The sequence below is a fragment of the Panthera uncia genome, chromosome A2 (genome assembly GCF_023721935.1).
Source record: "Panthera uncia isolate 11264 chromosome A2, Puncia_PCG_1.0, whole genome shotgun sequence".
In the NCBI taxonomy this organism is placed as follows: domain Eukaryota; kingdom Metazoa; phylum Chordata; class Mammalia; order Carnivora; family Felidae; genus Panthera; species Panthera uncia.
The window spans coordinates 153,310,134-153,334,377 of NC_064816.1; the positions used below are offsets into that span (position 1 = coordinate 153,310,134).

At 38.7% G+C, this 24,244-nt stretch overlaps 1 pseudogene; it reads left to right on the forward strand.

Annotated features, from left to right (window-relative positions):
- Positions 1 to 4,388: 4,388 nt before the first annotated feature.
- The window catches only part of LOC125930493 (protein FRG1-like), a 40,701-nt pseudogene continuing 20,845 nt past the window's right edge, over positions 4,389 to 24,244 (forward strand).

Consider the following 24,244-nt stretch of genomic DNA (forward strand, 5'->3'; position numbering starts at 1 on the left):
GGCAAAACTCAGTTATCAGTGAAAATGTGAATTACTAGTAGGCACAGCAAAACTACAAACCCCTAAGTATATTCATTTAGGTGATTATTTATATCCATGTCAATAACACATATGTAGCTATGGAAGTACAATTTTTTCCATTTTTAATAAAACTGCCTCAAAGTTTCACAATATTATAATGGTCTCTGACAAATTTAACAAGTTATTATAAGAATTGAAGCTGAATATTGAGCTAAATTTGTTCCTGGTGCTGATTCCTACTAAAAAGTCTAGCATATATTAGAGTAAATAAAAGAAATGTAACTATATGAATAATTAATGTATTTTTAATAGAAACAATAGATATTTGAACTAACTATAAAACAGTATTTCATGGGCAAGAATGGATGAACAACCAAAATTCAGAATGTGTGCCGCTTAATTCATTTGTGCCAATTGATTAATTTACGTAGATTAATTTGTGCTGAGTAATATATCTGGGAGAAGAAACGTAGGAGAGAGCTCTGTGCAAAAGTTTGAGCCTTAGCAAAATTGTAAAGATAAATAGTTGTTAGGTTTGGAAAATTAGATATTACGCAATATTGCTAGATTAGACATGGAAGTAGGAAGAAATTGCCCTGGAGTCTAGGCGGTAGGAAGGTGATGTAGAAAGTTATTTATCGAATTACAAGATAGGGGTTTTCAGTGTGAATGTTTCATTTTCAAACACTTCACATAAAAGCAACTCTATAGGCTACTAGAGGGAGGCGAAGGCCAATGAGTATGTTTCTATCAAAGGAGATCAGGGAAAGGTGAGCGGACCACACTAACGGTTACAATCTTCATGTACACATTAAAATTGTCGGAAGGTGGATTAAAGCAGGTCTCGTTGACAAGGTGACATTGACCACTGATAGGAAGTGAGGGGCTTAGCTGTGGAAATGTCTGCTGAAACGGTATTCCAGAAAGAAAGAGCAACAAGGGCATACTGCAAAGAACACAAGTTCAAAGTCCCCAAGGTCAGCACGTGCCTGGTGTGTTTTTAGGGACAGCAAGGAGGCTTGGGTGGCTGGAGCAAAATGAGTGTGGTGTATGAAGTAATCTGTCTTAATAGTAGCAATGAAGCCAGATCTTGTGGGATCTGGTAAGCAATGGTAGATATGTAGGAATTCATTTGAAATTCAATGGGGAACTGTTATAGATTTTGACTAGAGCATGTTTAGCTTTTGACTTCAAAGGATTACTCTGCCATGTTAAAAACCAACATAGAGAAGCAATTCTAAAAGCGGGGGGGGGGGGCCCACTTAGGAGGCTTTTGCAGAAATTCAGGGGAGATGATGGTCTCTTTGGACCAGGGTGTTAACAGTGGAGATAACATGAAATGTTTAGATTCTGCCCCATTTAGAAGGTTGAATCGGAAATATATTCTAGATTGGATGTGATGTGTTAGGCACTAGAAAGAGTGCCTATGAGTACAAGGTTTTTGAGCACCTCCGAATGAATGCATGGAATTGCCTTAATTGAGTATGAAATGTCTGCAAGTAAAATCCACTTGGAGTTAGAATATCAGCGTGGGGCACATGAAGTTGCAAAGATCTATCCGACATGGAATTAGAAAAACTGAATAGGTACTTGAATGTCAATGCATAGAGGTCCAGAGAAATCTGAACTGGAGATAGAAATTCCTGGGTTATATGCACATGGATGACAAGGCTGATGACATTACCAAGGAAGTGGACAAAAATGTGAATGGAACCGAGGTCTGAATACTAGGCACCTCAACATGAAGAGGTCAGGGAAGAGAGGAAGATCCAGTGAATAAGTCTCAAATGGAATAACAGGAAAAGAACCACAAGAGTGTGATATCCTAGAAGTTGACTATGGAATGTGTATGAAAGAGAAAGGAATGCTGCTAATATATCCAACTAGAAAAGGATTGGACTCTGACAGTTGGATTTAGCAGGTGGAAGTCATTTGTTCCCCTGGCAAAGCATGTTTTGGTGGAATCCCATGAGTGAAATATTATGGATTTGGATTTAAGAAATAAAGAGAGGTTTCCCCTTCCCTTCCTGAACAATTCAAACCTGAAGTCATCAGGAGGGGCTTGACAAGGTATCTCCACTGGTGGGAAGACGGTTACAATGGCTCAGAGCAGGGTGGTCGATCCCGATCAGATGGAGAAGGGAGAAGGGCATGGAAGCACATGTAGTGTTTGGAGGGCATTCTTGAGAAAAGGCATCAAGCATTGAGTGTCAGCCTCAGGGTGGATGACAAAAACGTTTACATGTGTGACAGTAGAAATAGTCCAGGCAGCCTAAAGTCATATGTCATGAGGAGGGCATGTATGCAGGGGAAGAGATAATGATGGTTATGAGAGATATGACACATACAAGGAGACTGCTAAAATTATATTTGTGTGTGTGTGTGAGAGAGAGAGACAGAGAGAGAGAGAGAGAGAGAGAGAGAGAGAGAGAGAGAGAGAGAATATCTCAAGTAGGCTCCATACTCAGAATCTGATGCGGGGCTCAATTTCAGACCATGAGGTCATGACCTGAACTGAAATCAAGAGTCAGATGTTTAACCAACTGAACACCCAGGCACCCCCTAAAAAATACTTTAATGCTCATGGGAACCAGGTTTCTATCAGAAAAAGGAGTAACAAGCAACACTAGAATAAACCCTGGTATTAGATTGAAATGGGAGGTATTAGTGAAATAAACAGGCATAGAAAGGTATGTGTGCGCACACGCCCCCCTCCCCCCCCACACCAGTTCTGTCTGCTAAGAGGGCTCAGGTAGAAACACCCCTATAGCAATGAGCAAAACTAGCACCTGGATCTTGGTTTCCTAACATTACTTTGTACTGAAAAGCAAACAGATACCTTGAAGAAAAAGGATTCCAGGCCAGTTGAAGGACAAGAGGAACCTGGAACAGGAAAAGTATCACTCAAAGAAGGAAAGGAACAGGTTAAAAGGACACAGAAGCCAAATTGAACATGCTCTCATTGGCTGATCTGGGACAATTTGAGGTTAAAAATAATGATAGTAACAAATCACAACCCCCCCCCCTTTTTTTTAAATAGGAAGAATTGGGTTAATGTGACTGTATTGAGTTGAATATATTGAACATTTGTAAGAGACAAGATACTTACATAGTCTCAGTGTAGTTTCCCACAAAATACTTACTGACTGACAAGTAAAAAGTCTGACAGCTGAGATCTCTGACAAAGGATAGTGTAACCAGTAAAGGGAAAGATCAAATTCATGTGCATCTTGATAGGATGTAATGATAAAAACAGTATCACTGGGACGCCTGGGTGGCTCAGTCGGTTGAGCGTCCGACTTCAGCTCAAGTCACGATCCCACGGTCCGTGAGTTCGAGCCCCACGTTGGGCTCTGGGCTGATGGCTCAGAGCCTGGAGCCTGCTTCCGATTCTGTGTCTCCCTCTCTCTCTGCCCCTCCCCCGTTCATGCTCTGTCTCTCTCTGTCTCAAAAATAAATAAACGTTAAAAAAAAAAATTTAAAAAAAAAAAAAACAGTATCACTTTCACAGTGGAAGTAGCCAACTTGAAGAAATACAATTTGCAACTGACCAGGAGAAACATCACACAAGCACATGCTGAAAAACATTCTATAAGATAATTCCCCTATTCATTCACAAGCGCCCAGGTTACCAATATTAAAGAAAGAATGAACAACTGATCCAGATTGGAGAAAACTAGAGACAGGAACACTGAGCAATATTTGCAATTCTGAATTAAACACTTTTCCTATAAGGGCACTTTGAAACTACTGGTAGAGGGGCGCCCGGGTGGCTCACTCAGTTGAACATCTGACTCTTGATTTCAGCTCAGGTCATGAGCTCACAGTTCATGAGTTCAAGCCCCATGGCAGGCTCCGTGCTTACAGCACGGAGCCTGCTTGGGATTCTCTCCCTCTCTCTCTCTCTCAAGTAAGCATTTAAACAAACAAACAAACCACTTGGAGCGCATGGCTCCATCAGTTAAGCATCTGGCTTTGGCTCAGGTCATGATCTCGCAGTTCATGGGTTTGAGCCCCGCATTGGGGTCTGTGCTGACAGCTCAGAGCCTGGAGACTGCTTTGGATTCTGTGTCTGTCTCTCTGTCTCTCTCTCTCTCTCTCTCTCTCTCTCTCTCAAAAATAAACACTTAAACAATTTTTAAAAAATAAAAATAAAACAAAACTATTGGTAGAAATTGAACGGCATCTGAAAATTAGAGGGTAATAACGCACCACGGTAAATTTCCTGGTTTTGTGGTTATGCATAAAAATATCCTGCTTTGTATGAAATACACAGTAAACTATGTAGAGGAGATAGTGCCTCCTATCAGCAAGTCACTATCAAATGGTTCTGGAAAAAACTGTTTTGGTATTACACCAGCAACTCCATGGTAAGTTTAATGGAAAGTTCACGTAAAAGTGGAAATAAAAACTGGCAGGAATTAGAAATTGCAACTATAGATACTCATTGGAAGAGTTGCAACCTGCATATAAAAATTAGGACAAATCATCGGCAGGTGAAAATAGTAAAGCTCTTTCATGATGATGGTGAAGATGAGTTGGAGATGCTGGAGGTATTTTAGGAAAGATTTCTGGATTAAACGATACATGTTGAAGTTCCAAAAATACAGTAATTAGAATCAGGGAGTGGATAAGAGTTATGTTATTGATGATTCTGACTTGTCAAGCGAAACTCATGTATTGATTTTCTAAGGTAGGGATACATAAAAGGTAAGGGTGAGAGTAGAGAAACAGTTCCGCTCTTTGTCATGTTTCTGGTTTTTAATCCTGGCTTCACACATCTAGGCGCGATCGATGACATGTGTTGTAACCAGTCTGTGCCTCAGTTGTTACTCCCATAACATGGAGCTAACAATAATAGAATTTTCTGAAGTGTCAATCAGTTAATATATGCAAAACCTGTAAGTAACGGCCACGGTGTGAGCCCTCAGTCTTAGCTTACCACAGTTGTGATAATCATCTGGACTAACAAAAATCCTTTTCTTGTAGGGAGTGAGTCAGTTTTCAAATATACTTGGCGATGACACCATTTCAAAACTTGTGTAAGAGTAAACTGGCTATATTTTCTGTTTATCGGCAACTCCTTAGAGACATCGAGTGTTATTTCTCTGTACAGAAACAGGGACAGTAGGTTTTGTTTGCTTCACCTGAAAATGAGCGGCACACGGTAACAGCAAAGGATTGTTTCTTCCAACCACGTCAGTGGACGTCTGCTAAAGGAAGTGATGAAAACAGTACTTTATGTTGGAATCGGGGGAGTGATGATGACAGGTGCATCTTCAAGTACGCACAGATAGGCTGATCTCCGGATGCATTTTCACCAGCATGTCGGGGACCGTTTACATATTGGAAACCTTGAAAGGACTACAGAATTAATGTGGACGAACAAGCTGGGAATTAGAATAGCGCGTATCACACAAATATGGTGATTTACTCTGTGTCCCATTGGTGCAGGGCTACTTTTGAAAATACAGATGTATTTTGCTGGCAAAATGTCCATGTCTATGTATCGGCTGCGTGCCCTACATTTATCATTGCTGTGTGAAATTGTACCCAGCATCCATTTAAAGTGCGTATGATATGTGTATTTAATTTTTTTAATGTTTACTTTTTGTTTTTGAGAGAGAGAAAGAGACAGAGTGTGAGTGGGGGAGGGGCAGAGAGAGAGAGAGGGAGACAGAATCCGAAGCAGGCTCCAGGCTCCGAGCTGTCAGCACAGAGCCAGACGTGGGGCTTGAACCCGTCAACCGCGATTTCATGACCTGAGCGGAAGTCGGACGCTCAACCGACTGAGCCACCCAGGTGCCCCTGATATGTTTATTTAAATAAGAACAAATTTCAAAATTATCACTTCTACACTTAAAAATATTAGTATAAAAGGAATATTCATATTTTAGTTTTCTTTTCTTATAACATCAACTATATGTCACATGCTAAATCAATATAATTTTTCTTTGAAAGCATATTTTAACCTAACTAGGAAAAATGTAATCAATAAAAATTAATATATTCTGACTTTAAAGGGAAACGTAAAGAATGTGCATTAGTTGGGGCACCTAGGTGCCTCAGTTGGTTAAGCCCAACTTCAGCTCAGGTCATGATCTCACGGTCCGTGGGTTCGAGCCCCGCCATGAGCCCTGCGCTGACAGCTCGGAGCCTGGAGCCTGCTTCGGGTTCTGTGTCTCCCTCTCACTCTGCCCCTCCCCCCCACACGCTCTGTCTCTTTAAAGAAAATGAACATTAAAAAATTTTTTAAATAAAAATAAAAATAGGCATTAGTTAATTTTCTACATAGGTCACATGTAAAACAAATGAGTTGTATTCCCTCGGGAATGTCTTACAACCTTGACACTCTACCTCCAGCCAATGTGTAGCGACAGAAATCAAATTTAGCCTCCTACCAACAACAGCAACAAAACCAGACAAAACCATATGAAATGGTAGCTTTCAAGACAGAGGACATCAGGCAATGAATGACACTAATCCCCAACAGACAGGGAACAGATGAGGTTGGCTCTATTGTTGCCCAGTTCACGAATTTTTGAGAATTTTCAGGCAGCAGGGAAAGAAAAGAAAGGAACAAAAGGTATTGGAACCAAGAGCGATCAAAACATTTTCAAAATTGATGCAAACCGTGACCTCACAGATCCAAAAATCTGAGTGGACTCTAAACATAAGAACTATGAAGAAAACTACACCAACCACACAACGTACCAAATTTCTCAAAATAAAGTGATAAAGTCTTGAAAGCAGGCAGAGAAGAAAGGCATGTTACTTATACAGAACAAACGGAAGAATAATAGCAGATTTCTCACTGGAAACAGTGTAAGTGAGGAGACAGGATACGAAAATCTCTAAAGTATGAAAGAAAAAAAATGTCAACACACAATTCTACGTATATACATTTCAAAAATGAAGGCAGAAACGTTTTCAAACATACAAAAAAACTGACAGATTTTTTTTTCCTGACAGGTCTGCACTATGAAAAAGTTTAGAAGAAGTCATTCAGGCAGAAGAAAAATGATACCAGACGGAAAGAGGAATCTTCCCCAAAGAATGGGAACCACCGGACATCTGGTTAAAGTTTGGTTACATCTGTGGTTAAATTTTATGTTTATTATTTATATTTCTTTGAAGTATGGCTATATAAACAAGTATTATAATGTATGGTCTACAAGAGATGTAAAATTAAATCGTATGAAAACAATTGCCCAGTAATTGAGAAAATACAAACGGAGTTATGGGTTTGATGTGAAGTACAGCACGAAGCTAATTTTTCTTTCTCTGTGGATATTTACGCGTCCCAAGCACCACTTGCTGAAAAGACTACCGACTGAATCACTTTGAGAAGTTTTCCCGATTTCACGTGAATTTATGAATTAGACCAGGGACACCCAATGTCTTAATGATGTTGAGTAACTTTATTACCAAATCTTGGTTTGCTTTTCCCTTTATGTCCAATTTAAAATTTTACATTTGCTTACATAGGGCATGCATGTCGTTAGCCTATTCCCACATTATCTAACTTTGTTTTGCTGTTGTAAACATGTCTTATCATCAGTGATATTTTTCCATCAGGTTGGTAGTAATGCGAAATCGGCTGCTACCTATTCATAAATTTCGCATGTCACTGTGTGCCATCCAATTATTCTTTGTACTGCCTTTAAGATAAATCTCCTACTCTCTAGGGTTTTCTACATAAATGACTATCACTAGCAATTTTTTTTCTATTTCTTACCTTTTATAATGTTTCATTTTACTTCTGTGTTCAACTAAGTGTTAATACTTCCAGTTGAATTGTTAGTAGTTTTGACAGAGACAGAGGGCATTTTTCTTAACTTGAAAGTGAATGACAGATATTTTCCCCATTAAAAATGATCTGAGGGGCGCCTGGGTGGCTCAGTCGGTTAAGCGTCTGCCTTCCACTCAGGTCATGATCTCGCGGTCCGTGGGTTCGAGCCCCGCGTCAGGCTGTGTGCTGACCGCTCAGAGCCTGGAGCCCGTTTCAGATTCTGTGTGTGTCTCTCTCTCTCTGACCCTCCCCCATTCATGCTCTGTCTCTGTCTCAAAAATAAATAAACGTGAAAAAAATTAAGAAAAAAATTTAAAAAAATGATCTGAAATAGATAAGCAAATACATACAGTTGATGGATTTTTTTAAATCAACAATACTGAATTTTTTCAAATGCTTTTCAGCACCTAGGGATATAATCATCTGATTTATTTTTCCTTAGAATTCATTGGTATATTTTATGGAAGAGAAAGTATTATTATCTAACTATGGATAAATCCCACTCTACTTTATGCTTCCATAATAAAAGACTGACACACTTAAAATGTAGTAATTTTAGGGGCACCTGGGTGGCTCCGCTGGCTGAGTGTCCGACTTCAGCTCAGGTCATGGTCTTATGGTTTGCGAGTTCCAGCCCCACATCGGGCTCGCTGCTGTCGGCGTATAGCCCACTTTGGGTCTTCTCTCCTGCTCTCTCTCTGCCCTTCCCTGCTTGCACGCTCGCTCTCTCTCTCTCTCCCCCGTCTCAAAAATAAGTGCACATTAAAAAATAAATAATATAAAATGTAATAATTTTAGTTTTCTCTTATTTTGAAAATATTTTTAAAAATGTTTTGTTTGGCTAAGCTGACACAAAATGTTACGTTAGTTTCAGATGTACGACAGTGATTCAACTTCTGTGTACATCATGCTGTGCTCACCACAAGTGTAGACACCATCTGTCACCATATGGCGCTATTGCAATATCATGGACTATACTCTCTGTGCTGTACCTTTCAGCCGCACGACTTACTCAGTCCGCAACTTAGAAAGCTGTACCGCCCACTCAACCTTCACCCATTTTGACCATCCCTCCAACCCCTTCCCCTCCGGCAACCATCAGTTTGTTCTCTGTATTTATAGGCCTGATTCTGGATTCTGTTTATTCATTTGTTTTGTTTTGTTTTGTTTTAGAGTCCACGGGAGTAAAATCACATGGTGCTTGTGTTTCGCCGTCTGACCTGTTATGCTCCTTTCATCTAATTCTGCCATCACCCCACCCACTTCCAGACATATTTTTGAAAATTATTTCCCATAATATTTAAACTGGTGATATAATTCCATATACCGCTTAAATTCCAAATTTAAGATTATACTTATGATTTTTCACATAAAGTGTCTTTCCCAAACAGGTTTCCTAGATGGCCAAGATACACGGGACATTTCACAGTCTGGAAAAGCTACCCCTGTGCTCTAGCACTGGCCAAAGTCTGCTTTGTAGAGGAAAGGACGTAGGCCTGATGTTCCTGAAGGCACCGACTTTGGGTTCTGCTCTTTCATAAATGCATACACGGGGTCAGTTTACTTACCTAACGGCGCTAAGCTGCAGTTTCCTAGGGTATTAACCAGAGAAGCAAACACATTACGTCATGATTATAGTTGTCTCATTACCAAGGTCGTGGGGGTTCCTGTCTTTGAGCCTGGCGTCAATCATGCAAGCCTGGTTTTTGCGGTTTTCAAAATTCTCTTTTCTTTTCTCTTGCAAAAGCCTACGACAGCCTTTTGACAGAAAATGCTTTCACAAAAACTGACAAGCTGTGTCTCAACAGAAAGTTCACGGTTACAACATCTGGCTTTGTTTGTGTTTCCTTGAGCTAAGGAGGAGGATTCAACCACCCGGAGGGTTGTCTGCCTAGTCAGCAGGCCAGTGGGAGCCAAAGGCAGAGTGAGGAACACAAGGTGTGAGGGAAGAGACAGATTGTCAGTCACCGGGAGAGGAGAACCCTGGAGAACAAGGACCGAGAGAGAGAGAGAGAGAGAGAGAGAGAGAGAGAGAGAGAGACTGTAGCAACATGGTAACGTAAGGACGTGCGGCACAGGTAGGCGCCCCCAGTACTTTGTGTATGACAGACTTTAAGGCAGTAGAAAGTCAGGGGGAAGTGGGCCTTTTAATTTTCTTTGAAATCCTCTAAAATCACACACGAGCACACACACACTGGTGCCATTTTGTTTGTCTTCTCTTTCTTTTACAAACGTAGCTACTGAATTGCCTTTTCTGTATCCGTGCAAGCCGCTGTTCTTCCCGTCGGCTGTTACTGCTGTTCCAGTAACTTTGGAAACTGCTACTTTGCAGTGATCTGACTTTTTAAAAATCATGGAGGAAAGGGCACCGGGGTGGCTCAGGTGGGTAAGCGTCTGACTTCAGCTCAGGTCATGGTCTCGCAGTTGGTGAGTTTGACCCCTGCATCGGGCTCTCTGCTGTCAGGGCAGCGTGTGCTTCAGAAATTCTGTTCCCCCCCCCACCTCTTTCTGCCCCTCCCCACTCTCTCTCTCTCTCTCAAAAATAAGCAAACATTAAAAACATAATAAAATGAAATAAAATCGTGGAGTAAATTACTTGGCGAGCAAACTAGTAATCACAGATACAGGAAATTCACTAAAAACATGTGGAAGAACTTACAATAGGACCTAGCTCTCTTTGCTCATTGAGGAATAAAACTTATTTTTCCCATTTGTCCCCTGAATTGGCGAGAGTGATTTAAGACCAGGCAACAGACCTTACTCCAAGTTTTCTTACCCTTCACACATGGAAAATCATGAATCAGTATTTTCCTCTCAACGACAACAACAAATGCTTATTTTTAGGTGAATTAGTAGAATAAAGAGTGGTGTCCCTCCAGATTCCCCTCCTTAAAACCAGGATGAGTGTTTAATTTTCTAATGACTGTGACTGGCCGTGGATAGTGGCACCTTTTGGACCATGGCTTAATCACGATTAGGTTCCCATCTTTGGTTGTTTGGGCAGAGGCAGAAGCCAAGGAGTTCAGTCGTAGCTCGATAAATATGTTATAAAAAGCAGGCAGGCTACGATACCACAGCAGTCTCCCCAGACCAGGAATCAATTCTTGTCCAACATTTCTCTTACCCCTCCCTCCTACCATTGCTCCAAGATCATTGACATAAGGGATGAGGTTTTATGTTTCTATGGGCTTACTTACACCTAAGTTCAAGTCATTAAAAGTAGCTGCCTAATTCTCATTAACTCAACCATTTTAATTTGCTAACTGAGACGATATTTACTAATCCTTGGATTAGCAATGCTCAATACAACATGATTACTGTTTGCTAATCAGAACCTTCGCGTAATAACAGCAAACTGACAGTTGCTCGTGTGCCTTCTCCGCACTCCTGCTCCAGAGTGTTCGTTAGCAACTCAGGGAAATATCCTCCAAAATTGAAGGAGACATGATGATTTTCAGATAGACAAAAACGGAGAATTAATTGCCAATAGATTTGCCCTGAAAGAAACGTTGAGGGAGACTCTCGGGCAGATGTATTAGCAAACGCTTGACAGAAACTAGGATTCACACAAAAATATGGAAATGAGGTAAATAAAAATAAAACATATTCTGTTCATGTTAACTGTCCTAAAAGGAAACTATTTAAAACAGAAGATGTACTGTGTACTTGTAGCACAAAGGAAAATAAAACACATAACAAGAAATGTATGTAGGATGGAGATAGGCATTGGGAATTTACTAATGTAAGGCCCTTACCACTGCATAGGAAGTAGTATAACATTATTTGTAGATTCTTATTGTCTATAAAGATGTAGACCATAATCCCTGGTCTTATTTATTAATAAACCTTTAAAATATTTAAAGCTAAAAATAAATTAATAGTATACATAAAATTGAATTTTTAAGAGTCTTATTAACCAAACATGGCAGACAAGGAAAAAGAAACAAAGAACAGATAGAAAAAAACAGGAGACAGCTATCCAACTGGTATTTTTATCCAACCTTATCAATAATGATGTTAAACAATCTATTAGGCCCAATGAAAATACAGAGCTGGTCGAGTGAGATGAAAGAGGAAAGAGGAATACCCAACGTTAGGCGGTCTGCAACTCATGTTAAAAATAAAGGCATGAATAGGTTAAAAGAAAACTGATAGAAATGATCTAACGTGACAACACAATTTTGTTAACAAAAGAACTAAAACCGCTATCTTAATTCAGACACAATAGACTTCAGAACAAGGAACTTACCAGAACTAAAAAGGGATATTATGCAGCTATAAAGGGGTCAGCTCTCCAAGAAACTTAAACACTCTGAACACGTATGCACGAATCACAGAGCTTTAAATTATACAAAGCAACATTTGCTACAACTAAAAGGAGAAATATATCTGTCCATAATTATAGTCAGAGACAGCAACACTTTTTCTCTCTCTAATTGATAGAATATGTATACAGAAAATCTCTCTGCCAATGAAGATTTCCTATTTCCATTTACTCAGACACAAAATCTCATGTCACCTTTAATTTCTCCCTTTCCCATATCTCATCTCTACAAAGCATTTATATATTAAATAAGCCCGTTCCTACTTATTGGAGGAATAGGTGTAATCTCTGAGAATCGTATAAAGTTGGAAAGCCACCCCTGCATAATAACACCTGCACACCTGGGGATAATAACACTATCAATATCTGTTAAGGATAAACAACCAACAGATATATTAAGTAGCAATTATTAGAAAACAAGACTTGAACTTGGAAAGAGAAAGTACCTTTCTTTCAATCTATTTCATCAAGATTATCACGTAGAGAGTAATGCATATGAAAATATTACTAAGCCCTCCTCATAGAAGAATTGCTGGTGTCTTGGGAAAACTTCACAAAAAACTCACTACTACTAAAATCGAAAGACCTGCCTGTATTCCAGGTCACTTTAAACTGTTTTACTGACATCAGCAATGTGTTCGCATTAGATATGTAAGCTTCCTCGGCTATCTGTAATAACATGTCCTACAAGACAAGAACACTGTCATTTTATTTTTCTTAGCTGTATATGCTATAAGGAACAGAAGCAAAAGATTAGATTAAGCTGTTTTTACTTAAACACATCACTGATGACTCATTATTTTAAAGACTTGCTTTTAATTTTTTTTGTCTTTACCATTTAGAAACTAACAGCATACCTTTGATTATGACCATGTGATTTCTTCTGCTTTGAAATAATGTGATAAATGAAGGTGACAAATCACTCCGAATTTATAACTGAAAGATTTTTAAGGAAAATCTGTCCATGATTTGGCTGTTGTTGATAATGCTGCTATAAACATAGGAGTGCATGAGCCCCTTTGAATCAATATTTCTGTATCCTTTGGATAAACACCTAGCAGTGCAATTTCTGGATCATAGGGTAGTTCTATTTTTAACTTTTTGAGGAAGCTCCATACTGTTTTCCAGAGTGGCTGCACCGGTTGGCATTCCCACCAACAGTATAGGAGGGTTCCCATTTCTACACAACCTCTCCAACATCTGTTGTTCTCTGTGTTGTTAAATTTAGCCATTCTCACTGGTGTGCTGATGAATGGATAAGGATGTGGGGGGTGTGTGTGTATACACACATATTTTATATATACATATACATTATATATGTACATATAATGGACTACTACTCAGCCATAAAAAACAGCGAAACCTTGCCATTTGGCTTGACATGGATGGAGCTAGGGTATATTATGCTAAGCAAAATAAGTCCTAGAAAGACAAATACCATATGACTTTATTCATGTGGTATCTTAGAAACAAAACAGATGAACATATGGGAAGGGAGAAAAAACTAAAGAGAGGGAGGCAAACCATACGAGACTATTAACCATAGAGAATAAAACTGAGGCTTGCCGGAGCAGAGGTCGTCAAGGGATGGGCTAAATGGGTGATGGGGGTGTTACGTGTAAGCGATGAATCACCCGCTTCTACTCCTGAAACCAATACTACGCTGTATGTTAACTAAGAAGAATTTCAATAAAAACTTGAGACAGACAAAGAAAAGAAAATCTTGACAGCTTAAGTTAAAAAAAAAAAAAGACCTTGCAATATTTGAGACATCTGTAAGAAGACTGGTTTCCTTCTGAAAGCACAAGTATAAAGCGGTTAAAGAACAGAAGAGCTCATAAAACCCGTCTACTGTTGACCTGGACAGCATGTTGACAGCGGGCTACGTGTTATCATGAAGTGACTGAAGCCAGAGCAGTTTTCACTTATCGAGAAAGAGTACAGGGCAGGGGTGCCTGGGTGGCTCAATGGGTTGAGAGACTGACGCTTGGTTTCAGCTCAGGTCCTGATCCCAGGGTCATGAGATCTAGTCCTGTGTCCACCCGTGCAGCCTGCTTAAGATTCTCTCCCTCTGCCTTCTCCCCAACTTGTACTCACTTCCTCTAGAATAAAAATTTTTAAAAAAACTAATAAAAATATTTTTATAAGGGTACAGGGAAGCCACGTAAGGCAGTAAAAGCTAGGCAGATGACAGAAAAAAAGGACTGTCCAAATCTACCATCAAGTTTCTAATCATTTAACTGAGCGATGAGCGTGTATCTGTTGGCCGAGTTAGATACAGGCATGGAAATGACTGCATAAAGACGGAGCTTTTCAAGGGACTCATGTAGAATGCTTTTCCCTATCACCTATACTTGTGAGTGGGCTGCAATTAGAAGTGGGGAGTAGGACTGAGTTTTGTAAGATAAGGAATAAAGTTGAAGCACCAGGTATTCACCACTGCTTAAAAACAAAATAAAAGCCATCTGTGATTCCACCTCTCTGTCTCTTCATCTGCCTTACTTCATTCTCTGGTTCTCTCCTGGTCTGCTCACGTCCTGAGCTCTAACTCTTCTGCTCATTCACAGTATTGCTATGTATTGCTTAGCAGATACCTATTCACTTCTCAGCACTCAGCTTGAGTTTAACACCCCCCACCTGCTCCGGCCCTCATTCAGAGCTCGCTGAAAACTTCATAGTCACTGGCCGCACACTTTTAAAAAATTGAATCTTGGGGCGCCTGGGTGGCTCAGTCGGTTGGGCGGCCGACTTCAGCTCAGGTCATGATCTCGCGGTCCGTGAGTTTGAGCCCCGCGTCCGGCTCTGTGCTGACAGTTCAGAGCCTGAAGCCTGTTTCAGATTCTGTGTCTCCCTCTCTCTGACCCTCCCCCGTTCATGCTCTGTCTCTGTTTCAAAAATAAATAAATGTTAAAAAAAAATTAAAAAAAAAAAATTGAAAAAAAATTGAAAAAAAATAAAAAATAAAAAAAATAAAAAATTCAATCTTAAGAAGAACAGATCTTGACACATACATAAACAATTCTGGCGAGTTATCCTGTGTTTTGTTAAAAGTGTGCAGCCAATTTTTGTGCAATTCAATTTTTTAAAGTCTACGATTCTTTTATTTGTCTATTTCCTGGTTCTGGAACAATACCTGGCATATAGTAAGTACTTAATATCTGTTGAATGCATTTAAATATAGTCAAACGAGGAAGAGGGACTCTTGCTTGGAAACAGAGGTATTCTGAGATAGAAGACACAGTCTTGGAATATGAAGCAGGTACAAATTGGCTTGATTTCATTGCAAAATTCAGGGATTAGCGTTTATTATCTTTAGGGCTCTGAAGTTTGACGTCTACCTGTTTTTCCTCCACACACATATTTAAATATGCACCTGGTAATTTGAATTTACAAATTGAAAAAAACAATGTCATAATTTTTAAAATTACAATATACGATATCAGTATACCTATAATAAAATACTTGGCAATTTTACATTTACAAGATAAATCCCATTTTATGTTAAAATTAAGTTGAATTTTATGCCATTCAATAAACTCTTCCTTTTACTCAGAAAAGAGTGCTAGCTATAGAATAGCTTGTAACTTTTACCTGCACCTGTGATGATGTCTAGTTTTATGAGTAAAATAATCATAGTGCTATTTGAATATTATTTCCTTAGACAGGAACTAATGTTTAAACTTCATGATATCATTTTATATCATGATATTTGAAAGGTTTACATTTCACATTACTATTACCATGATAGGGCTCTCAATCTCTATTATGTAACATTTAAAACCTATCAGATTATTTAAAATAATAGGGGGGAGTGTTCCCTTGTCTCAAGTTTCACATTATAGAGTTTATGTAACATATTATATTTTTAACTACCAGTGTCTTGTGTCTAAGCCTCAAGAGATGTTATGCATGCATTACCACATTCATGATCATAAAGGAATAGAAAATGTTCAAAGACGACTTTGTACACGTATATGCGTGCTTGAATGACACCAGGGCTGCCGGCTTCCCATGGAGTGACAGAAGTTTTCTCTTGGTATTTTCATATCTAAATATTAACACCCTCAGTTGGTTTAGAAGCAGCTTCAGAGACATTGTGACCCTTTTGAAATTATGAAAATAAGTCCAGTATTATAACATCCCAGTCTTTTTGCCTTTTATTCTCTAGCCCTTCTACAACTTAAATTGTCCAATATCTATTTGAAATTTTGAAATTTTTGACTACATCATACTGAATATAAAATTGTATATATTACATTACATTACATTACATTACATTACATTACATTACATTATAATTTCTTTCCTAAGGTCAGATAATTGTCTGGTTAAATCCAGGAGATAGTGATACACTAAGAAAATCGCTTTCATTGTGAATTCCATTTTCTTTGATTTGTTTATCTGAGTGACTTTACTTTTTCCTCCCATTTGTTTCCTCTGTATGTGATTCTTTACGAAAACGACGAGAAAAGGAAGCCAGGATGGTTCATATTGGGCTCCAGACTTCGCCTGTCACTCTCCTTTTGGTCACACCATTATCATCATTAGGAGGTAAGCTTGACTTCCCTTTCTGGCTTATCTTTTTCCTTTATAGAGATAGCATTTGCATGAGAGTTGAAAGGTTTATTACAGGAAAAAAAAAATCTAGGAGGGAAAAGATAAGCATAGCAGACTATATTGGCTCCCTAATATAGTTCTATTAGGTCTGCAGACTCTGACTGTTTAAATGAATGGAGTTACCCTTAACAGGTAGAATTCTAAATTTCTGTGCCCTCCTTTTTTTCTCGTTTCCAACCATGAAGGGAAATTTTTAATCTATGTATGGAAACATTTAAATTCTTTCTTAATGCGAGTCTACTCTATGTGCATTAGTTTCAAGGGACACTAGCATTAGTGTTCTCATAGGGATGAGTATTGTCTACTTTCTATAACTGAGCTATCCAAAAACTCATTCAAGGGGCGCCTGGATGGCTCAGTCAGTTAAATATCCAACTTTGGCTCAAGACATGATCTAGCGATTCATGAGTTCAAATCCCACATAGGGTTCTGTGCTGAGAGTTCAGAGCATGGAGCCTGCTTCATATTCTCTCTCTCTCTCTCTCTCTCTCTCTCTCTCTCTCAAAAATAAACATTAAGAAAAAAAGCTCATTCAAGCAGAGGTACGGTTATATGCATACATGGTAATGTAGGTATTTCAAGTCATTAAATTTGCATTACAGATAAAGTGAGGAGAAAACACAGCTTAAACATATTGCCACTGTACTAAGAATAGTAACTTTTAAACTGATTTATTGGCCTAGAATTCAGGTAAGTATCATATATAGAAGACAAACAAAAAACACAAAAATATCTTGAGATATTACAAGGGTATATCAAAAGAGATTATTTGGAAAAAGAAGCTTATGTATTCTTAATAGAAAGAGTTTAAAAGAAACTATGATCCTACACGAGTGTTAGAAAAACTGGAGAGAAGTTCAAGGGGCAAGTCGGTTAAGTGTCCGACTTCCACTCAGGTATAGACCTCATGGTTCATGAGTCTGAGCCCCACATCGGGCTCTCTGCTGTCAGTAAAGAACCCACTTAGGATCCTGCCTGTCCCCCCTTTCTCTCCGCCCTTCCTCCACCTATAAAAAATAAACATTAAAAAATAGATGAAGTTTAAGAAAGGTACCTCTGAAGATGTGGATAGTGGTTGCTCAAAGTCAGATATACCCAAGTGTAGGTCTTGGACTAGAGCATAGGGATGCAGGTTGAAAAGGGAGTTTGTGGGAAAATCTTCAGTGTTCACAGCAAAGGCAGACTGGAAGCTGGGGGATAAGTCCCAGAAGCTCCTGCATTTGCCACATACGAGTTTGTGAAGCCAACAATGAAATCGACAAACTGATGAATTCTCTAAGCTTCAGGACCTCCCAGTGATTACTGTCTCACTTCTGCTTTGTGAATCTCAAGCAAATTTTCATCACTGGACATTTGTAAGTAAGAACTATACATGGGGCGCCTGGGTGACTCAGGTGTTATGTGTCCAACTCTTGATGTGGGCTCAGTCATGATCCCAGGGTGGTGGGATCAAGACTCGCATTGGGCTCTATGCTGAGTGTGCAGCCTGCTTAAGACTCTCTCTCTTTCCTTTGCCCTTCTCCCCCACTCACACTCTCCTCCTACCCTCTAAAAAAAGAACTACACAAAAGCCATGCCTGTCAGGGATGGAAGTAGTGGTTATAGAGCCAACTTGACCATGAAGGCTACAAAGAATCTAGCATTTATTTTTTTGGTACATTCCAATAACTCTAGTAGCAGTAGGGTTATGAAAGTCTGACAAAAACCTGAAACTTTCATAATTACACCAAATAGACTTGGAGGTGAGACTGATTAAGCAATCACAATTGAAGTCACTAGAGAGAAGTGTTTTACAGAAAGAATTAAACGAAGCAGAAACCAAGAGAAGCAGATGTGAGAAGCCAGATTATCCTGGAAAGAAAGGAAAAGGGTGAGATTAGTGACTCATGCAACTTCACTGGAAATTGTACTCTGGGACCAGATAAATTTTGTTATACCCTTGTGGCACATTTCTCTCCTTATTCTCTGGTAAATGTAGATATATGATACTTTCAACAAAAAGTACACTGACCAAGAAAATGTCCTGGCTAAATTACGTTCTTTTTTCTGTCATGCAATTAACTAACAACCCTGTTCTGTTTGTAAAAGGAACTGATCAATCAGCATAAACTGTAAATGAACCCACTGTAGACACAGACTATGTAGATTCATATTTTAGCTGTGCCACTCAGAGTGGATCAGGGAGAATTACCTACTTACCTTGCCTATCTGTGCCTAAGTTTTTCATTTATTAATTGAGGACGCCATTATTGGAAGGTAGTACAAGGCTCAAATGATTAACTATTGATACAATTCTTAAGAGACTACCTGGTAAGCTTCAAGCAATTTTTGAGCTAATAATGACAGATTCAGAGATGGGCCAAAAAATCATTTTTGAACAATTCTATCTCCAAACATACCAGAGTCCAGGATCTTTATCATAAGTATTCCAAAAGAATTAATAAAAAATAATAATGAACAGTGGGAGACCTCATAGTCACTATCTAGAATTTGTCTTTACCATGTTGATGGGTCTTTCAAGTCTGATGCGTATTATCAGTTAGGAAGAGGCCACTGAAAAAGACATCGGCCAACAAGTTTCCTCCCTTCCTTGAATCTCTATGGACTATCCGTTCTACATGTTAGCGAAACAACAAAATTGATCTCTACACCAGAAATCTGGGTAGTGAAAAGGTATGAGAGATAATAAAATAGATTTTGTGGATACTTAAGTTTCACAATAGATAATTATTTTATAACGTCATTTCTTGTGAAGTTCTAGATTCTAACTGAATAATAAGGACATCTGTGAACCCTTAAGCATATGATGATTAACACTAAAAATTAGCAGTATACAAATATTATAAAATAATGAATAATCAATCTAAGTATTATTATGTACTTGGATACAACGCACATGTACAAGTTCAGTAAATTGTACACTTAAGAATAATACCTTATATTTTCACTAGGTTCTCAAAGTTGTCCTAAAGGTTACTATTTTTCAAATGTTTTATTTAGGATATCAGCTTGTTCTCAGTGGAAGGACCCATTCATGTCACTATCACACACATTATTGGAACCAGAACAATTTACTTTGTCTCTTTGTTTCTTTCCTCCCTCCTTTTCTTTTTATTTTTGATCCATAAGATTGTCAAACAGATAAACTCAATTTTTCCAAATTAGTTGTGAACCTGCTGATGTGTTCTAATAAAATCAACACTTTCCCTCTGTATGGGTTGATTCTTTTTTTTTTAAGTTTATTTATTTTGAATGGGAGAGAGGGAGACAGCATGAGTGGGAGAGGAGTAGAGACAGAGAGAGAGAATCCCAAGCAGGCTCCACACTGTCAGAGCAGAGCCTGATGTGGAGCTTGAACTCACACACCGTGAGATCATGACCTGAGCCAAAGTCAGATACTTAACTGAATGAGCCACCCAGGTGCCCTTCTATGGGTTGATCCTGTCTTGTTCATTGAATTGCTTGTAAGTTCATGACTGATTTTGTTGTTTTTGCAGATTCTTCGAACATTTCCTGTTATTCTTTTACTTTATTCGTATTCTTCACCTTAGATTTCATATTATGATATCAACATTGTTAAACTGGCTTTCTTTATTTGCTCAAATTTCAAATTTTTAACTCTTATTCTTTTTATCTATTTTTAATTTTTTTAATTTTTTTTAATGTGTATTTCTTTTTGAGAGGGAGAGAGAGAAAGCAACCGAGGGAGGAGCAGAGAGCGACAGGGACAGAGGATCCGAGGCACCGAGCCTGATAGGGGGCTCTAACTTGCCAACGTGAGATCAAGACCTGAGCCAGAGTTGAACACTTAGCTGACTGAGCCACCGAGTCGCCCATATCTATTTTTTTTTCATTTGGCAGTTGCAAAGACCCCCAAATTTATTTTTTTCTCCTCTAGAAATCTAACCTGCGAGTTTCTCATTCAGCGAGCGGGTTTATATTTGCTCTCTTAGATTGCGTAGGGCAGACATTGCCACCACTGTGTCGCCAGCACAGTGTCCAGCACCAGCGAGAATGTCAAGAAACTCTGGGCTTAGCCTCTTCTCATTTACCAAAATTATTCCACTCATACTCAATCTGTCTTACTTCCCTCACCATCTTTACTTTTGTCTCAAATGGAACTAATCTTTTTTGCTCCTCTTTTGTATAGAGTGTGAGCTTAATGTACATTACCTTTATTTTTGTTTTTTTTTTTTGAGTGTAGTTGACACACGTTACCTGTTATATTAATTTCAGGTGTACAACATAGTGATTCAACACATTTAGACATTATTCTATGCTCCCCACAAGGGTAGCCGCCATCTGTCCTCAGGCATCACTATTACAACACTAATGACTGTATTCCTTATGCTGTGCCTTTGATTCCCGTGACTTAGTCCCTCCAGATCATTTATGCCTTTTTATCCACCCAACATCTCCACGTATTTCTTAGGAGCCTATATCTATGCCAGCATATTAAATTTAAAAACCCGGAAATATCTGTACTTCCGGGAGTCTCAAACTAGGGAAAGAAAGCTAAAATACAAAATTGCCACAATTTGGGATACATTCTGTAGTAAAAGAAGCTTCGAGGTACTTTTGACATCAGAAAAACAAAAAAGGCAGCTGTGGTCTTTATGCTGCCTGGGAATTTAATGAGATCGGAGGTAAAATGGGTAGGGGAGGCTTCGCCTTTGTTGATCTGTAAATAATTAGTGCAGTTCTAACTGGCAGAAGAAAGGAAGTCTCCCAGGGAAAAGGCCAGTACATGCAAAGAAGATGAAAGAAACCAGGGAAATATGTATGAACTGCAATTGGAGACTTAGAAGGTAGATTAAGGACTATCTAAAAGCCACCTCGTTGGGGACGGGATTTGTACAGTTACGGCCTTCATTTAGGTCAGGTTGGTGGCTTGAAGATCAGAGTTTGGGTAATTATAACACTGAAATAGGCAAACACTACAAACCAGGGCTTTTTATCCCAGGGATCTAGTTGCTCAACATTTGCTAGCACACTACTGACTTTATCTCAAGTGTAATGAGGAATCATTAGAAGATTGCAAATTAGGGTGTGACATCTAATTTCCTGTGGCTGCTGTAATAAATTACCAAGCTATCATGGTAGCTTGAAACAACCTTTATAAACATACACTTCTGGAAGTCAGAAATCCAAAATGGGTGTCAAGGCTAAAATCAAGGTACCTGCAGATCTGCTTTTCTTTGGGAGACTCTAGGGAAATACTCTAGGCTTCCTTGTCTTTCCACCTTCTAGAAGCTGGCCATATCCCTTGGCTCATCAAAACTGCTACCTCTGCACTGTCAGCACAGTGTCGAGTACCATTTCTTATTCAAAACCACCACGGTCTAGAAGAGTCTTTCTTATAATACATCAGTCTGACACTCCATCTTCCCTCCCTTTTCCACTTATAAGAATCCTATGATCACTCTGGGCTTGCCTGGATAATCCAGGATAACCTCCCCATATCGAGGTGAGCTGATTAGCAAACTTGATTCTGCCCTCAACCGTCCTCTTGCCATGCAATATGTTTATAGGTTCTGGGGAGTAGGACATGTACATCTTTGGGGAACCATTCTATACCTACTGTTGCCTTCAATAAAATTTTTTTCTGGAAGTGGTACAGAAGATGGCCTGGATGCCATGTTAGAAGGATGAGACAATATCTCAGTGAGAGAAGATGAGAGCTTGAATTAAGTTAATGGAAGTTACAGTAAAAGTGGTGAGGATAATTGATGACTTCTTTGTTGGACATAATGGTATGGAGAAAATGAAAGAAGGTGAAGCCTTAATACAATGCAAAACTCTATCAACAAGGCATGATACTATTTCCATTTCCATTACAAACAAAAGTTATCAAATGGAGTTTATATTTTGGTAAAATTGTCTATTTTGTATTAGATTGCAAACCAAAACTGCAGTGTAATAGAAACATTGTGTAACTTATCAAATCCTAGCAAGTAAAAGGCAGTTACCCTGATTCTTCAAATTTTTCCTCTGTGCCTTTCCTCTTGCTCTATAACGTTCTGTCCATGGCTTTGCAATAAGTAACAATGGATTGGAGAAACAAATATTGCTTACTTCTTTATATAACTATACTCTAAAACCCACTCTTGAAGAACTCATAATAACTTTAATTGGTTCCTGGAGCTGGGATAATAACCTATACGCTTTATATCTCCAAAACAATAGCAAAAACTACCTATAAAACAGTTACAGAAATGAAATATTTGCTACTGTTTTAAGAAGGTGCAATTGTACATTTTCTTAAAATAGTGAGATAAAAATAATTTAGTGTGTGTCAGGGGAAGAAGAAAGCCATCTAACTTGTGTCTGGCTCTTACCAGTTATCAGGGGGAAGGATTGATTAGGTAATACCTGTTCTTCTAAGCCTAGTTAAAACCAACCAACCAACCAACAAAAAATGTTCTTTTTATGATCAAAAAATTGCCAGTTGTAGTATTCCTAAATTTTTCAAAGTGACAGAAAATGACTATGTTGCCAGCACAAAGTAGATGTTCAACAAATATTTACTGAAGAAATAAATTAACATAAAGCCAAAGACATATTTCTCAAAAATCTTTAAAGCTCCAGAAATATACATTGATAACTCTTACAATACCACATATTAACATTTGTGGACATTGAACTTTGGTCACAGAACTCACCCAAGTCACTGTCATATCTACAACTGCCACACTGTCCCCAAATTTTCTCCTTGCTGCCATTCTTGACCCTCTTAAATCCACACCCATGTAACATCATCATTAGTAAAAACAAAATACAGTCATACCTCTCCTGCATGAAACCCTCTAGTGGCTTCCCGCTTCACTGAGAACAAAATTCCCAACCTGTGGTCTCCAGGGTTTATCCTGACTGGCACCTATTTAGACAATGAGCCTCAGAACCTTCCTGGAATGTGCTGTCCCCAGATCCTGGCCTGTCAACTCTGAAGAAAGGCTCTCCCCACTTATCTAAAGTAATTCTCCTTCTCATCCTACCAAGGTAATCACCTCATTTCATATTATTCATGGATCTTAAATATCTTAAACCTTTTAGATTAGATCTATCATTATTAATCTATGTTTATCTCATTTCCTTGTTTATCTCTGGTTTACTGCCTCCTCCCCCCCATTAAAATCCAAGTGTCACGACAGCAAGTTGTGTTTGTTTTTGTTCATTGTTCTATCTCTAGGTAAGCCCTCAGCAAATATCTTTGTGTGATTTAATGCATGGTATTCCCTTTTAAGTATAATAAATGCAATCTTACACAAGCACCGATTCATATTGTCTGATGAATTTAAAACTGACATCCATATATTCACCTCCGTTAAAATTTTACATAAATGAGACTCTTTTCACTGTTCAGGCAAGAAATATATAAAGCACGTTTTTGCTCATTTAGTTCTCTCTCTCCACATCATCTTAACCTTCAGCAAATTCTCTGGGCTTTATCCTCAAAATATATCCAGAATGTGACCAGACTCCCCCTATAC